General features: G+C 40.6%; 1 protein-coding gene across 11 annotated transcripts in view; it reads left to right on the forward strand.

The window, feature by feature from the left end:
• The window catches only part of COL26A1 (collagen type XXVI alpha 1 chain), a 262,250-nt gene that overhangs the window by 147,215 nt on the left and 98,847 nt on the right, over positions 1 to 16,188 (forward strand). For 2 of the 11 annotated variants that reach the window (XM_074189525.1, XM_074189524.1), the window contains exon 1: positions 2,822 to 2,962. The exons of 7 other annotated variants lie outside the window; for them this stretch is intronic. The gene's annotated coding sequence lies outside the window, so the exon portion shown is untranslated. Of the gene's footprint in view, positions 1 to 2,820; positions 2,963 to 16,188 lie in introns of those variants that run through there. 2 more of the 11 variants (XM_074189523.1, XM_074189526.1) reach the window with 2 other exon arrangements.

Raw genomic sequence — 16,188 nt, forward strand, 5'->3', positions numbered from 1 at the left:
TACCCTACCCCTCCAAAAGAAGATGAACTGACCACAGATGATAACCTGCCACATAAATTCACATTATGCAACATTACCCATCAGGAACGTCCTGGGAATTAGTCAGAAGGAGGTCTTGGCAACAGGGGAGAGATAAATCTTTTTAAAGTGTTCTGGCTTATTTTTCTTTCCTTTCCAGAAGGAACCAAAACTTCTTGTTCATATATACTTGGATCCAAAGAGGCAACAATCAATCCATTGGTGAATTTTTAGATAATATCCAGTGGAGTGTCTTCTCTTCCAGGTTAGAAAACCTTGAGAATAGCTTCAGTGCCATTTTGGTTTAATGGAAAGAACCCTGGATTAGGAGTCAAACAATCTTCCCTTTGGTACTGTGTGTCTTTGGGCTTGGTATTTACATGGGCAAATAATTGGTAGATTAATGTCATTGCACTAGATAATCACCAGGAATCATTTCAGCTTTAAATCCTATGATATTAAAACACTCTCTTCTCTATTAGCTCCTATCTCTATTTTTGTCACCTTTGAAACATTCTCCTATTTCTCCCCTTTCTCCCTATCACCAAAGCCACTGTTCTACTCCGTCTCTCCTTAATCATCTCATTACGTGATTTATTCTGCATCACTTGCTTAACTCCCCTCACCATATAGTGATCCAGCATGCAGAATAATCATTGCATCTGATTAATCTTTAGTTTTGCAAACAAAATTATTCAGGTTTGTCGTAGCAATGACTGTAGAGTATTTAATTGGTCTCCTTGGGGCTGAGAGATGAAACAGTTTCTTGAACCAATAAAGAAACATACTCATAAGGACCTCAGAGGGCATCTCATCCGACTTACCTATAAAATAGTCCCTTCTGTAACACTTTTGCTAAGTGATTTTCCAACCTTTAGTTCAAATATTGCAATCGCTACCAAAAGTAACCGATTTTTGCTTCAGGGATACTGAGTATTGGGAAGCAGAAATCTGAGAACAGAGTCAGAAGATAGAGAAACAGACCTTCCTTAGAGGCTCCCCACCATGATTTAAGAGGGAATGGGCAGCATTTCCTGCCAAAATCTTAACTTTGCCACTATCAGTCTACATAGGGTCAGAGATTAGAACTGGAAGAGGGTCTTGGGGACCATAGCTTCTTTCCTTCTTTTCTAATATCTTTTAGACATTAATTAAGAATGGCTAAATAAACTGGTATATGATTATAATGGAATAATAGTATGCCAAAAGAAATGACGAATAGGATGATTTCAGAAAAACCTGGAAAGTCTTACATGAACTGGTACATAGTGAAGTGAATAGAACTAGGAGAATGTTGTTCACAGTGACAGCCATATGGTTCAATGAAGATCCGTGAATGACTTAGCTATTCTCAGCAATGCAATGATGAAGCATACTATCTGCCTCCAGAGAAAGAACTGATAGTTTGAATACAGACTGAAGCATGTTATTTTTCACTTTCCTTTGAGTCTTCTTGTATAAAATGACTATCATGGAAATATTTTTCATAATGGCACATGTATAACCTATATCTTACTGTCTCAGAGAAGAGGAGGAGAAAGAAAATTGGCCACTGGCCAAAGGGGTCCAAAAAAAGTGAAGACCCTCTATCCAACCCCCTCATTTTAGAGATGAAGAAATTGTAGACTAGAAAAATGAAATGACTTGTCCAAGGTTATATGGGCACAAAATGTGTTTTAGCCCCAGATCTATGGAAAAAACAGAGTGAATTCCATGCCTTCAATAAAGACTGTTTGACTTGTTGAATGACTGAATGCCCCCGGGGCTTCTGGCTTGGTCTTGAACCATAAGAAGCTTCATGTTTGGACATGCTTTGGGGAATGACGTCATATGCCACAGGGAGCTGTGGCTATTGTTGAAATTGAAAGTATAAAGTTTTAAGAAAGGTTCAAATGGATTCTTGAACAAGAGATCAATAAAAGTTGAGTTGGGAATTGAGCAGTAAAAATTCAGTGCTAGGGTGGCTAGGTGGTACAGTGGATAGAGCACTGGCCCTGGAGTCAGGAGGACCTGAGTTCAAATTGGGCCCCAGACACTTAATAATTACCTGGCTGTGTGGCCTCAGGCAAGCCACTTAACCCCATCTGCCTTGCAAAAACCTTAAAAAAAAAAATCAGTGCTAAAACCCCCCCTGGTCCCTCCCTCCTGCTCCCTGTCTCATCCTGTCCAGTGATGAGGCTGGACCCCGTTCTTTTTCCTTAAGCCACCAGATGTACTCTCTAATCCTAGGTTCAACCCATAGATGGATATCTGACCCTCAGTCTAATATCTAGATGTCCTGGGTTGTTTCCAGGACAGGGACCAATCTACTGAAAACAAAGTTCAGTATGAAACGGGACAACCTGATTACAGCTCTGCACATTCCCTCCTCTCTCTCTAGATCTTCATAAATTATAATCTCTAAACTATATTAATAAATGTGTTGATTTATTGTCTCATTCAATACAAAGCCTTTATTTTTTGCCTCTTGTGAACTGAATATAATAAACAATACCAAAATTTATATATTACTCTACTAAGAAGATGGATATTAGGGTTTTCTTAAAATCATAGTGACTCTAATTTAGAATATTAAATTTGGTGCCAGCAATAGTCTAGGACAACTGATGATAGGGCAGCTTCAAGATGAGATTAGGAACAGTATTATTCTGCTGCTTCCAGGAATGGAGATAAAACTCTCCGGTATAGTGACATCTGCCTGGGAATCTTCATTACAGAGGAGTTGTTGTGAGCTAGCTAATATGGGAAGAGTCCTGGAATACTTGATTGGAACAACTGTTTATGATGCAAACAAGAGCTATCAGGGGTGTGGTCCAAGTCAGACCAGGCCTAGGGGAGTCTCCTGTGTGGAAGAGCAGATAAAGAAGGCAGAGTTCAAAACTCATTAGACCAAAGAGCTGAGAATCCTAGGACAGAGTTAGGATTAAAGGTAGGACTCTGTAAGGTAAGTGAGCACCATATACTAAATCAAATGTCTTTGTATTTGGAAGTCTTGGCCTCATTCAGGGCATTAGGAGAGAGCTACTGCCAATGCCATTCTCTCAAACCTTCTGTTGGAGCTAGAGACCAAGGCATTAAAGGAGAGGACTGGGACTTACTGGTTTCTGGAGGAGTGAATTCCCTTTATGTTTGAGATCTTAGTGTCTTCATCCCTGCACCTCTCCTTAGGAAGGCTAGGCCCAAGCCCTATTGTTTCCCACCAATAATTTCACAGTTCTTATAAAGGATTCATTTCTTATGTTCATTCTTATAAATGATCCATTATGTACAATGTTTTCCCGTGGTTTTCTATGACTTTTCACTCATCTACTGCATGACCATGCTTCTTGGAGTTCCCCCACCACAGTTAACAGGCATTCTAGAATTCAAGGATAAGGCAGTGGAAAAAACCATTTGCTTCAGAGTCCCAAGGCTCAAAGTTCCTGTCCCATGTCTGCTGTTTTCTCTGTGAGATCTTGAGCAAGGCTCACCCTGTCTTGGTACCTCTACTTCCTTTTCTTTAATATGAAGGTTTCTTTCCTTAAAGTATATTACTCTGAAACCCCATAAAGTTAAAAAGAGGAGACAATTGAATCCATCTCACCATAACTTCTCCCCTTCTTCATGCCAACCAGTGCTCTATAAAGAATGAATCCTTGGGGTGGCTAGGTGGCACAGTGGATAGAGCACTGACCCTGGAATCAGGACACCTGAGTTCAAATCTGGCCTAAGACACTTAATAATGACCTAGCTGTGTGGCCTTGGACAAGCCACTTAACCCCATTTGCCTTGCAAAAGCCTAAAAAGAAAAATGAATCCTTACTGCCAAAGGGACACCTTTAGTGTGCAGATTGCTACCTTGAATTGAGATGGTGTAGTTGGATGTAGGTGCTGGATCAAAAGCATGATATTTGTTATAGTTTTTCCTCTGATGAGGCTAAAGATACTTTAATGGAGCTGAGATCTCATCATTATCCTGCCTTAGGGCAAGTAGGTGGTACAGTGGATAGAGCCCTGACCTTGGGGTCAGAAGAATGGAGTTCGAATCTGACCTCAGACACTGGACTGTTATTAGCTGTATGACCTTGGACAAATCACTTAACCCTGGTTACCTCACATCTAGGGCTATCTCCAGTCATCCTGATTCATATCCAACCACTGGACCCAGATGGCTCTTGGAGGAGAAAGTGAGGCTGGTGACTTAGCACAACCCCCATCCCAATCAAATCCAAATCACATGCTTATCATGGCATTACTTCCCTGATGTAGTGGTCTTCAAATATGAAGAACAAACATTATTATAAGTAACCTTCCTCCAGCGATGTCCCTCTGTCTTCTGTTCATGGATTCTTATTCTTGGGCATCCTTGCCTGCATCCTAATCCTCATCCTCCATGGGTTGTCCCCCCATGCCCCCCCCCTTCTGGCTGTCTTGATATTGTGAAGATGCCACTGGAACACCTGGGCACTTTGCACTGGTTATTGTTCACTTCCCCCACAAGACCAGCTTATGCCTTCCATCTCGCAGATGACCTGGATACTTCTTTGGCATCATTCTTGAGTGGCATTATGTTGTAGTCTATTTATTGCCCTCCATTGCCCTTGGCTTGACTCTCAACTTGCTTTCCTCTATGACTGTGGTAGCTTGATTTATGGACATTCTTCAGTTAAATCAAGTCTAAGGAATCTATAAATGACCTTTGTTGAATTGGGAAAACTTTCTAGTTCTAGTGACTTCTGGTTATTTATCTTAAGTCATCAGGCCTTGTATAAGCTGTTTGGGCAGTTTCTGTAATGATAGGCTTCTGTAATAGGTTAAATATACTGCAGTAGACTATGCTATAATGAAGAGTTTAAATTGTGAATTTGGGGGGGTGGTTTGCAAGGCAATGGGGTTAAGTGGCTTGCCCAAGGTCAAACAGCTAGGTAATTATTAAGTATCTATGGCGGGATTTGAACTCAGGTACTCCTGACTCCAGGGCCGGTGCTCTATCCACTGCACAACCTAGCTACCCCTTAAATTGTGAATTTTTTTTAAAAAGATAGTTGTGCTTTTTTTTAATAATCAAAAAAAACTGCCCTTTTAGGCTCAGTCTTCCCTTCCTTTTCTGTCTTGCCCCTTCTCTGAGGTGGTGTAACAGTCCAGAAAGACCCGAGTTCAAATCCAACCTCAGAAGCTTATTAGCTGTGTAATCCTGGGTAAGTTACCTAATCTATATCTGCCTCAGTTTCCTATCTGCAAAATGGAGATTCTAGAGCACCTTCATCTTCAGGTTGTGAGAATCAAATGAAATAATTGCAATAAAGTACTTAGCATAGTGCCTAGCAGAGATGTTCTATAATTGCTTATTTCTTCTCTTTCCCATTACTCTGGAATCCCCCTCTATCTAGAATCTTCCTTACTGGAAGCTCCTGTGCAGTCTCCCTAATATGTATTTCCTTTCCTTTGAGGTCAGAGGTAGGAATCCAATCGTGTGCATTGAAGTGATAATTCACTACAAAATGACTTGTCCTTAAACTTCCTTTTCTTTCTCTGCAAGGTAAAGACAGAGCCAACTATAGGCATGTCCTAGGAGCCATTTCTTGAAATATTGTCATGGCCTTCCTTCAACTATTACTTTGCCTGAAGACTTTAAACTCCATTTTCTATCTTCCCAGATATTAAGCCCTTCTCTGACCCATGTCAATCCCACACTCACTAGCTCCTGCCTTGGTTTGGAGGGATTAGAAACTACACCTCTATTACCCTCCTTTGGGAAATAAGACAATTAAAATCAAGACCGTAAATGGAATGAACCCATCCATTGAAGGCAGATACTCTCCCAGAAGAGGATAACAAAATAATGGATTAGAAACCAGAGTCTAAGTAGTCCATTGTTTTCAAGAAACACAACTGAATGACAACACAGAGTTAAAATAAGGAGCTGGAGCAGATCATTACGGATCATAATTATCTCAGACAAATTATCTCAGTAAAAATAGACCTAATTTAAAGAGAAAAACATCGAAACTATATTTTGTCAAAAGGTTTCTTAGACAATGTATTAATATCTGTGTTGAAAAAATATATTCCCTAAATCATACATCATTTAAATTCTTTTCCCCATTTGACAAGTGTTTTTTCTTGTGATAGCCCCGAGCAATGATTAATAGACAGCCTTTTTTAAAAGAAAAGCTTAAATTTTAATTCACAGGTTACTGCAAACATTCATGTTATTACAAAAAATTCAGAGATTATTTTTAACTTGTGAACTTTAGTAAAGGTAATTACAAAAAGTTCACAGGTTTACTTCTTTGGAGAAGCAGCAAGATAGTGAGTCTCAATAGAAGTAAAAAGGGGGTGCTGGTGGTGGAAATCATGCTCCCAGAGCAGGCCAGATTCCCAGCAAGACAAATAGCATATAAGATAAGCAGTAGAAAAGGGCATAAGGGATGGGTGAATTTGGGGGATGACCCAGAACAGGCTTTCCTCCAAGGAAGGAGAGTCAACAGCCTCTTTTTTTTAAATTTTTTTTTCAGGTTTTTTTGCAAGGCAAATGGGGTTAAGTGGCTTGCCCAAGGCCACACAGCTAGGTAATTATTAAGTGTCTGAGACCCGATTTGAACCCAGGTACTCCTGACTCCAAGGCTGGTGCTTTATCCACTACGCCACCTAGCCGCCCCCAACTACACCACCTAGCCGCCCCGTCAACAGCCTCTTTTAAAAAAATTATTTTATTTTTCAAATTACATGCAAAGATTAATTTTTTTTAACATTCATCCATTTGCAAATTTATGATTTCCACATTTTTCTACCACCCTTCCTTTCCTCTCACCTCCCCATGGTGGTGAACAATCTAGTAAAAGTTATGCACATACAATTTGTGTCTAAAATATTTCCATATCAATTATATTGTGAAAGAGGAATTAGAACTAAGGGGAGGAGGGGGGAACCATGAGTAAGAAAGAAAAAGCATAAAAAAATTTTGAAACGTAAGCAAAATATGCTTTGTTTTGCATTTAAACTCCATATTTTTTTTTTCCTCTGGAGCATCTAAATTCTTAAAGGAAAGGCTAAATGAGTTAAAGAGAGAAATAGATAAGAAAACTAAAATAATGAAGGACCTCAATTTATCCATCAAAATAGATAAATCTAACAAAAGAAATTTTAAAAATGAAGGACACAAATAAAATTTTAGATAAGCCAAATAAAATAGTTCTAGCAAATAAAATAGAAAATGTAAATAGAATATAAAATATAAAGTAGAATAGCATTTCTCAATTATACTTAGTACCTTCATGAAAATTGATATTGTATTAGTGCATAAGAATTTCTCCAAGTACAAAACTATGAATCACAATGCAATAAATTTTATTTTATTTGGCTACATGCAAAAACAAGTTTCAATATTCACTTTTAAAATCTTGAGTTCCAAATTCTCTTTCTTCCTCCCACCCCAATGTCCCTCATTGAAAAAGTTTGTTTTTAGCAGGTGATCTAAACTGGTCATCCTGCTCCAATCTTTGAACATTTAAAAAATTAGTAATAGTCATTTGTAGATAATTTTAACTTTACCAAATGTCTTCACATTTATTTGATTGTCAAGGATGTTCATTTAAGTAAGGCAGTTATTATCATCTTCATTTGACAGATAAGGAAATTGAGGCTCAGAACACTGAAGTGGATTGACTCAAGTCACACAAAGAGTTAGTGGCAGAGTGAGGGTTTTTATTCCAGTGTTCTCTAGAGTGTACCAGTCCATCATCTTGCCGTTTGAGACAAGAGACCCAAGTTCATGAGGAATTCAAAAGTTTACAAAAGATTGAATGTTGAAAACTATCTTTGCATGTCATTGAAGAGGATCCAAGTTCAAATCCAGCCTCATATACTTACTTGTTGTATGATCTATAACAAGTCACAATTTCTCTGTTTCCTCATCTCTAAAATGGTAGTCTTTGAACTCCAAAGGCCTTTCTAGCTTAATTAAGTTGGTATTAATGGAGCTGGGCTGACTATATGTCATTATGAATCTTATCCAGAAATCTGCCTGTTTTTAGGCAAGATTCCTAATGAGATTCAGAGGAAAATGGAGGGAAGCTGCTGTCCCGCCCCCTCCTTGTGGTGAACTAGAATGGGCTAGTAAGGAAATAGTTTACCCATCTCAGTAACCTTCAGAAAGCTTTTCACTTGTGACAGAGAGAGAATCTGGCCAAATGTTAGGAAAGAGTCTTAAATAACAGCAGTCTATGATTGATTTTCCTGGTATCTCCAATAGTTTTTGTTTGGGGAGCAAAGCATTAAGAATTTTTCGAATAATTCTTTGGTGGGTTTTTAAACAAATGATTATTTACTATCACTTGTATAAATGGACCACCAAATGAGAAATGTGTTCTGTTTTCAGTAGAGTTCCAAGGGAAAAGGAAACGCCTATAATAGCATGATAGAACCAGATTCATTCAAATAAAGCCTTTTTATGATAAAGAACCATACATCGATCATATAACTTGAGGTGTTTTATTTTTATTATTATTAAAAATTAAATGTGGCATTCATCTACGCAGGTCTCTTAAACCTTATTTAGGAATCTGCCAACTGAAATAAACCTGGATAATTAAAATGTAGAGAAAATATATTGGTGTCCTTTAGGGCTTTTGGCTTGAAAACAGATATATATGGTGCCCAACCCTCCTTCCATCTCACGTAACTATTTCATTTAGCTTAGATTTGCTTTGTGATTTTGTAACTTGGAATAGAAAAAACTGGGAGAAAATGTTTTATAGCAGATCTCCCCATTTGGTAATTCTTTCTCAGCTTTCACACAAAGCCGATGTTGTTCCTGGTATATAGTAAATACATAATAGAGCTTATTGTTTTGTTTTCCTACTATGTGATATACTTTGTATAGAATCATAGATTTTAGTGATTCATGATTGTAATTCATTGCCCATAGATGTGATACCTCACTTCCCATAAGGAAAAGGACCCAGATCACATCTAAATTTTCTCTCTCTCCCTGGGCCTTGAACACTAGGTTATGAGCATCAGATACTTGGTGTGGTTTTTTGAATGAATTTATCTTAATGAGGGTTAGACATTATGAAGTTTCTTTTGGTCAGTTCTAATTTATGAGGTGAACATGGAAAGTATTGATTTGGAATTTCTCCTCTTTTGCTCTCTTTTTAAAGTAGGAAAAGAGTCAGCAAACCTACTCTGGGCTGGAATAATCTCTCAGGAAGGAGGCCTGAACTAGAAGGAATATTGATCTGGAGGATATTGATGATTGCCTCCATCCCATTACCTTCCCCAGCTACCTCCATTATTTATCACCTTTTTTTCCTCTACTTTTCATCTACAAATTTTAAAATGGACAGATCTTGCCAACCACTTCCATTTTGTCACTGCCGCAACATCCTTTTTAGTCTTTCACGTCTGACTTTGGTTCTCTCAGAGGTCACTGCTACTTTCTTTCTTGAAGAGAAGCTGTGTAATGTAGTAGAAGGAAGTAGGAGGCAAGAGATTTGGTTTTAAATCTTGTCCCTGCTACTTGTTAATTGTGTGACCTTGGAGAAGTCATAGCCTGAGTTTCTATAAATTTATATAACCTGTAAAATGAGAGTATTAAAATTTGATTTGTTAACATTGTTAACATTAATCATTGAAAGGGACTTTAGAGGTCTATTTGAACTTCTTCCAAATTTTGAGATAAGAAGCTCAAACTAAGTATACTTACTTATTTTTTTGAAGGTCACACAAGATGGGTTGTGGCAGGTCCTGAATTCAAACTGAGGTCTGTCTTGTGTTTTTCCTGTGATACTGCAAAGGTCCTTTCTATTTCTGAAGTCCTGTGTCTAATCTAAAGACTTCTCAGCCATGATGATCAGTCAGTTCAGTCTAACGAATTCCTATTAGGCACATTCCATCTGCACATCCCTTTACCAAGCTTACTACAATGAGATAGTGTCTACTCTTAAGGACTTTAAAAATCTCCTTAGGAGAATAATATAGACCAGAATACTATCCAAACTCATTTCAGCCTCTCCAAATCCTGGTTTTTTTATGAGGCTCAGCTCATGTCATCTAGTGAACAACCAGTCACAGAAACAGAGGGCCAGACCAGGCAAAATGTAAAGAGATGTTTACCTAGAACGAGAACTAGCTAGAAAAATTCTTCCATATATTTAACAAACATCTTCAGTGCCTAATGTGTATTCCTCTAGCACTGTAAATTTTGCAAATCCACTTTCTTCACAAAAAACATGTGAAGCAGGTAGTAAAAATATGATTTACATTTTACTACCACCTCCCCATCCTATACTTATTTGTAAGCTTGAGTTTTTTGAATCCACAGATAGGATTGTACATTTCTCTCCATTGCATTTTATCTTGCTAGAGTTGGTTCATCAACCCCATCCATTGAGATCTTTTTTTAAAAAATGCCATATCTCAGATTTGATAAATATGCCACTTGTGCCTTTTTCCAAATCGTTACTAAAAAGGAGAAACAGAAACTTCTGGCTTTCTGTTAGGGATCTTCCTTCCAAGTCGACTGATTTATTAATCAACACTTTTTTTTGCTGGTTCTTCACCCACGTAGTAATTCATGTAGCTTTCGTGTCACCACATTTCTCTGTCTTCTCCATAACGCTATCATGAAAGACTTTGGCCCTGACCTATATCTGAAGTCCTAGCTCTGTATTTCTGACTGCCTATTCCACATCCAACTTGGATATCTTCAAACTCGTCATTTCCAAAGAAACTCATCATTTGCTCTCAAAACTAGCTCTGCCTCTCCACTTGCTTTTCTCTGTCAGCGGTCAGCCTAAAACAGATCTTTTCTAAAAAATTATTTATTTATTTTGAGTTTTACAATTTTCTCCCTAATCTTGCTTCCTTCCCCCCACCCCAACAGAAGGCAGTCTGTTAGTCTTGACATTGTTTCCATGGTATACATTGATCTAAGTTGAATGTGGTGAGGGAGAAATCATATCCTTAAGGAAGAAACACAAAGTATAAGAGATGGCAAAATGACATAAGATAACAGGTTTTTTCCCCTAAATTGAAGATAATAGTCTTTGGTCTTTGTTCAAACCCCACAACGATTCTTTCTCTGGAAACAGATGGGATTCTCCACCTCAGACAGCCCCAAAATGTCCCTGATTGTTGCACTGATGGAATGAGCAAGTCCATCAAGGTTGATCATCGCCCCCATGTTGCAGTTAGGGTGTACAGTGTTTTTCTGGTTCTGCTCATCTCACTCAGCATCAGTTCATGCAAATCCCTCCAGGTTTCCCTGAATTCCCATCCCTCCTGGTTTCTAATAGAACAGTAGTATTCCATCACATACATATACCACAGTTTGCTAAGCCATTCCCCAATTGATAAACATAAAACAGATCTTAGAGTCTTTTGGGATAAATTCTTTTTCCTCATCCCAGTTATCCAGTCAATGGTTAGGGTCCCTTCAGCCTTCTGATGATGATGTTTGGCCTTAATTTCAAAAAAAGATCATGACATCAGGTAAGTGATGCCATGACAAGCACATGAAGTGGATTTGAAGAGAGTGGTGCTAAGTCACCAGTCTTACTCCTCCAGAGCCATCTCAGCCCAGTGTCCAGAGTCTGGACAACTGGAGATAGCCCTGGATGTGAGGCAACCAGGGTTAAATGACTTGCCCAAGGTCACACAGCTAGTATCATGTGTCAGAAGTCAGATTCTAGCTCATGTCATCCTGACTCCGGGACTAGTGCTCTGTTCACTGCACTGTCCAACTTTGCAGTAGGAAGATTAGCAGGTTGGTGGGCTAAGCTCGAAACCCTTAGAGTGGGCTCTTTTTCAGGTACCTTCTTCTATCCTTTACCAAAGTAAAGTGACTATGAAATGGCCCTGATCAGACACAAGGAAGGGCCTTTACCTCTGGGTGAGCCTGGTCAGATAGAATAGGATATAAATCACTGGTGATAGCTTATGTCTCTTCAAGACTGGTTCACCTGTGCCAGTATCTTGCTAGTGCTTGCCTTAGAGAATGGGGTCCGGCTGGCCCTTGAGCTGAGCTCACTCGCATCTCTCTTCTAGCTCCCATGATGCCACTTGGGACCCTGCTAATGTACACCCTTCACTAGCCTGGTTTCTGTCCTTTGGCCTTTGTAGACACTGGCCCTGGCCTCCTGGCTTAAACCCTGACTCTTTGATCTGGGCCTATTGCCCGGTTCCCTGGAAACCAACTCAATTTGTCTGACTATGAGGTTTGCCTTATCTCTGTGGTGTTTAACCTTTGTGACCTGGAAGATCTATGTGAGAGGCTAGCCACCAGCTGTTTCCGATTGTTTGTTTAGAATATCTCTGGAATTTGCCTCTTCCCCTTCCCATCTCCCACCAAGTTGCAGCCTCCATCGCCACATTCCTTAGATTATCACTGTAGGCTCCTGGTTAGCTGAGCTGTCTTAACTTATGCTTTCCCTTTCAAACCCATCCATTCCTATATGCCATTCTCATCATGTCATTGCCCTATTCCTATACCTTTAATGTTCCCCTGTTGCCTGTGGTATCAAATCTACATTCCTGTGCCCAACATTCTAGGCTTTCTGTAACCTGGTTCCACTTCAGCCATTCCAGTACTATTCCCACTCTTCCTCAGAGAAGACTTTGGTCCTTTCTGTGGATCACCTTCATTTCCCCTTCTCTCTTTGGAGTCTTCTTAATGAAGTATCCTAGACTCAGAGCTGGAAGGGACATCAGAGGTCACCTAGCTCAACTTTTCTCATTTTACAGATGAGGAAACTGAGGCTTATGAAGAGGAAGTGTCCTGTCCAAGTCCATCTAGGCAGTGACCAATGGAAGTGGTTTGCCCCCTCTATCATGCAACTCCTCTCTTCTTGACAAAATGTGACTTCACTGTCGAAGCCCAAGTCTCTCTTCTAGGAAATCTTCCCTCAGTATTTCAGCGCAGAGTCATCATAATACAATAGGAATGAATAGATAGACAAAATAGTTTCAGCTTTCAAAAGCCCCTTATAAATTTCACATGGTGTTTGACCCTCACATAACTTCTTAAGAGGGAAGAAGCATCATAGACCTCATTTTACAGCTAAGGAAACTGAGGCTCAGAGACTGCCCAGGCTCACCCTACTACAGGAGATTTGAACCAATGTCTCCTTGACTTGATCAAGTTGCCACTCTTGCTGAGGGCTGGGCACCAGGCTTCATTCATTTATTCCTTAAAGGGAAAACAAAAAAAGGGACTTTTAAAACTAATGGATAGAGCATCGCCCTGTAGTCAGGGCAAGCCACTTAACCCCATTGCCTTGCAAAAACCAAAACAATTAAAAAGACTGTTCATTGTATATTGAAGACACTTCACATCTTTCATCTTTCACCTTCAGGCAGGTGATCTTTTCTGATCTTAACTCCTGTCTTTCCCTTTTTGTTTTCTGCAATCTAATCAGTCAGTAAATTAATCAATAATCATCTATTAAGATGTCCCAACCACATCTCAGTCACCATGCTAAGCATGACAATAGGAAGACAGAAGTGAAACAATCTCAGCCCTCCAGGTTGCATTCAGCCTTGATTTCCTGAACACATGATTTTCCACCTCCTTGCCTTTGTTGTTCATGCCTATTCCTGGGATGCCTTCATTCTACCCTCTCTGCAGTCCTTCAAGGCCCACCTTTCAGCCTTCTTGGATCCAGCCCAGAGATCTCCTACCTCTGAATTTTCTGGACACTCTCCTATTTTGTATCCTCTTTCTTTGGACATGTGTGGCTCTCCCCTCACTGCCCCCCCATATCTCTGCTAGATAAGCTCCTGGTGGTCAGGGATTACATCTTCATACTTGCATTTCCCATGGTTCCCAGAATACAGTGGTCTGCACAAAGTCAGAACACAGTAAATGTTTGTGGAATTGACCAAAATTGAGATAAAGCAAAGAGACCTGGTTTCCAAGAGCCTGGTGACTGCTACAGATGAAACATGTGGGCTGGATCCCCTCCAGACTGCAGCTGGCTGGAGACTACCCACATCGGCGAGTTTTATGAGAGCAGATGGAGTGCCGATCCTCATCCACGGCCGCCATCCCAAACGGCCATCCGGAACTGCCCTGCTGGCAGCCACAAAAGGAGGGCAGTTTGACCCGAGTGGCCTTGGGGCCTAATGTGGACCCTCTGCTTAAAGTGTGGGAAGCAGATGCATTCATTCCCAGGAGAGGGACAGGCTTCAACCCAGGCCACCTAGGCCTGCAGAGAAGGAGGTCAGACCTCAGTGTCCTCGATGTAGTGGGACCCCACCCAGAGCTTCTGAAGTCATTGGAATTGCCCCTCTAGCAGCATTTCCTTGCCTCAAGTGAAAACACTGATCTGGAACATTTATTTAGCCCAGCATTCCTGATTCTGCCTGCAGAGTCACTCAGGACATGTCGGATTGCTCGCACACACTTCAGTCCTCCTGTCATGAGCCCAGACGTTTCCTCTCATTCCAAATCTCCCCTTGCCATCACTTTTTTTTTTTATCATCAGTATCTACTACTCTGTGTACATTCTCCCAGGACCCAATTCCTCGAGCCCAGGCACTGTTGTTGTCTTTAGAGCCTTAATATCTGGTGCAATGCCTTGTGATTTTTGGTACTTCGATGTTTATTTTGTTGGATGGAGAAAGATGTGGAGCAGAAAAGAGCTGGGAGGGTAGCTAGGTGGCACAGTGGATAGAGCACTGGTCCTGGAGTCAGGAGTACCTGAGTTCAAATTTGGCCTCAGACACTTAATAATTACTTAGCTGTGTGGTCTTGGGCAAGCCACTTAACCCCATTGCCTTGCAAAAAAAAAAAAACCTAAAAAAAAAGAGCTGGGAAAGGGTACATACCTGAAGAGCACCCTCCAATCAGACTTCATCCCATTTATCACAACTCTCAATCTAGCTGTTGAACCAGGTCTAAATCCACCCAAAGAGAAGAGTAACCCTCCTTAACTTTGTACAGTTGGAGGCTAGTTTAGGAGAACAAAACTGAACATGTGGGTTGTCCCTCGGTCCCAGTCCCTGTGAATATTCCCCTCCTTCTTTCAAGACTGACCTGTTCAAATCCTCTCTTTCAACCCAACCCATCAACTCTATCCACAAAGAGGACATTGACTCTAAAATGGAATAAGAGAAGTGATTGGAGGATCAGGGACCCCAACTGCCAGGTCCTGAAGGTTGAGTATTTTCTTTCTTCCTCCCTCCCACTCCCCCTCCATTAAAATGGCCATCCCTTCCCTTTAAAGACTAGACTGTGACACACACATATTGCAGGCATATGTTTTCTGGGCAGAAAGCTGCATAATAATAAACCAGTATTGTAAACCACATTAAAATGGGGGCTGGGAGGGTAGGAGAATCACTTTGTTAAATGTTTTACTTTATTCTTTTGACTGGGAGAGGAGAGTGTTCTGGCTGCTAATCAAAGACCTGGTGTATTCCTCTGCAGCAGAATTATAAATGTTTCCAGGCCAGGTCTCTGCCTCTCACAGTCCTCTCTGGACAGTGGCTCGAAGGAATCGGGGAATGGGCCAGAGTGATTCCCTCAGCCATTAGAGAAATTGCTCCATGGATCCCTCTGAGGCATCATTTCAATCAAGCTCGACTGATTGGGAAGGGTTGGGTGGTTTTGTAGTATGTTGATGTTGTAGCCCTGGAGAGGGAAGTAGCACAATTAAAGGAGTTTAATGAATCAGAATTCTTTAATAAACCCACCGGGTGCCTCCCAAGAAAGCCCCTTTATGGAGATATGTTGGAATGCTGTGTTCCTGTCAAAGCTGATGGATTTGGGTTATTTGTATGTTCATCTGGACCCAATTCCCTTGGAGAAACAGTGACTAGAATTTGAGGCAGCCTTTAGACAAGCTTTGTTGCTATAAGTTGGTCAGACCTTCAACAAAAGGAGAAGGGGAGAGGAGAAGGATCTGAGCAGATATGGGATTTACAGAATGCAGGAAAGAGCTGTTGGTGCTGCCTTTGTTCTTCCTAGGATGTTTGAAATTCCTTTCCTGACCTAACACCCCGAGCTGGGTCAGCCATGGCCTCTGGAGCAGAATGCTTCCTTTTCCACTTGCTCCCTGATGATCCAAGTTCCTGCAGAAAGGGACATGATTTTCACCCTACTAAAGCCCCTCCTAGCAGGATGGGGGGATTATGTCTCTTAGAATTCATACAGAAATAGGAAAGTGATGGTTGATGGGCCTTCCC

This window comes from Macrotis lagotis, chromosome 5 (assembly GCF_037893015.1).
Source record: "Macrotis lagotis isolate mMagLag1 chromosome 5, bilby.v1.9.chrom.fasta, whole genome shotgun sequence".
NCBI classification, from domain to species: Eukaryota; Metazoa; Chordata; class Mammalia; order Peramelemorphia; family Peramelidae; genus Macrotis; species Macrotis lagotis.